Raw genomic sequence first — 2,388 nt, forward strand, 5'->3', positions numbered from 1 at the left:
AGACAAAGAGGCCACTAAAAATCTGCATACAAGAGCACGTAAGGAACATCAAGAATAAAATCCAAACACATGCCGTATCCAGACACTTCCTACAACACCACAGCTCTAACCCAGAAGATCTTACGTTCAAAGGTATAGAACTAGTGACACTTGGAGAAAGAGGAGGTGACCTCTCCAATCTCCTATCAAGGAGAGAGATGTTCTGGATACACGAAATGAAATCACTCCATCCAGACGGACTGAATGAAGGATACGAAATAGCTCCTTTTTTATGAACGTAAGCCAGTCATGTCTCGATACTTCCTTCTTAATACCGCACACTTCCCCTTTTTCCTCCCAGCTGGGTCCTTGCTGCAACGTGGCACAGTGACCCCCAATGTCTGAGTATGCTTTCTGATCGGTACCACCCAGATCCTATATTACAGTCATACCACACTGGATATGCCCAAATCCATCTGATCTTGGAAGCCAAGCAGTGTTGGCCCGGCCAGTACTGGATAAGGAAACTTTCCAAGAAGACCGGGTGCTGTAACAACAACTGGATCAGGGACGGGTCATTTCTATGTCTGCATATTTTTACACTTAAACTAATAAAAATCACCACTCTGTTTATAATGGTATCCATCCCTATATATAAGCACTACTAGCACCATATTGATTACAATATCAACTTTCCAGTGTAATAACCTCACATCTGCACTGTATTCTGCATCCTTTGATACTAGCTTAATGCACTATTTCATAGAATATCATTCCCATATGGACAATAGAAGGTTTGCTGTGTATGTGTTCATTTGATATGACCATACTGGAACTTAACCATATGCAACATAGTCCTCATTAATATGAGGGATCTGTATATATTATGGACTATATATGACTTTTAAATCGGTTGCAAGTACTGAATCCGCTTTTATCTTTCTTTTTTCCGGTTTTGGAGACAAGAACACACTCACCACCTATCTAAACTAATGGATATTATCCATGGAAATATGGGCGCCGGCACCCGCTTCTATTACACAGAACTGTCTCATGCTATGGACTTCAATAAGATGGCCGCCGCACCTTTCCTCATATCAGCCGGCACATGTGCAGAAGAAAGCTCCGGACACCGGAAGTGGGGCGGAAATGACGCTATTAGCGTCATTTACCGGGAATGAACTCCCCTGAACATTTTTCAATGATTTTAAAGTGCTCCTTTATAGTTTTAAAGTGCAAACATAGCGCCTGACTACATCTAGTGTCTCCCTCACTACTAGATACAACTATTCTATGTTTCTTGAATCCTGTTCCTTAATGTCAATTAACCACAGGAAGTGAGGTAACTAATCACTTCCTGACCCATTAGGGTATATGTAGATGATGTGTCCCACTATGCTCACTACCCCTTGATGAAGTCAGACCAGACGAAACGCGTTGGGTGATTCCTGCCTACTACTGAAATCCTCAGTTAAGCTGTTTTTACTTTTTAACAAAATTTTGTATACATTTATCTTTTTACATAATTTTTAGACACACAGTTGTCTCTAATTTTTCGCATCTTTTAGTGCATGAATTTTTAGCACCATTTTAATCTTGTCTTTTATGTGCCCTTTGGAATGGTTTTTTAACAAATTGTGTAACGGTTTTTTAAAAAAGCAACATTTTTGTCTGTTCACTGTCTTTTTATGTGCAAGTGTCCTAAAACGTTCTGTGCAATAAACCCCATTTTATTTGTTAAGAAAATCTTCTTATAGTCACTCAGAATATCTACCACCTATGGTCGCTTTGTTCTTATTCGCATTTCCTATATATATATATATATATATATATATATATATATATATATATATCTCCCCTATATAATAAAAGCCAAGTATGCCCCTCAACTGTTTTGTGCTCAAACTGAAAGTGCAACTGCAGGGAGATGTTACGGCCTTCTAAGCTGCTGCTCGTAATATTAATAATACTGATCTGACTGTTTCACACTTGCTGCATACAGAGAGAGGAGGCTGGGGAGAGAGAGTGGGGGTAGAGGCAGATAGGGACTGGGGGAGAAAGAAAGTAGGGCAGGAGGGTTGGGGCAGATAGGGAAGAGAGGGGGGGTGCATGGGTTAAGCCCTTGATAAATATATATATATATATATATGATAAATACTGCTAGTGCATGCATGATAATGTACCAGATAAATACCAGAAATGTACATTAAAGAATACAGCATAGTCCCTTGCAGTATAATGTAACATATGTATAATGTATAATTGAAGTGCACAGTCTGGAACTTGAGCCCTAGAGAAGGAGGTGGGGGCCCGAGGCAGTAGGGCCCACCGGGGGATTCCCCTGTGGGCCAGTCTGACCCTGGCTCCCGCCATATACTGCATACTCTGCAGCCCCTCCTCCAGAGGCGT

At 40.8% G+C, this 2,388-nt stretch overlaps 1 pseudogene; it reads left to right on the forward strand.

Annotated features, from left to right (window-relative positions):
- The first annotated feature begins 417 nt into the window (after positions 1 to 417).
- LOC134958968 (5S ribosomal RNA) lies at positions 418 to 535 on the forward strand (annotated as a pseudogene).
- Positions 536 to 2,388: the final 1,853 nt, after the last annotated feature.

The sequence above is a fragment of the Pseudophryne corroboree genome, chromosome 9 (assembly GCF_028390025.1).
Source record: "Pseudophryne corroboree isolate aPseCor3 chromosome 9, aPseCor3.hap2, whole genome shotgun sequence".
NCBI lineage: Eukaryota > Metazoa > Chordata > Amphibia > Anura > Myobatrachidae > Pseudophryne > Pseudophryne corroboree.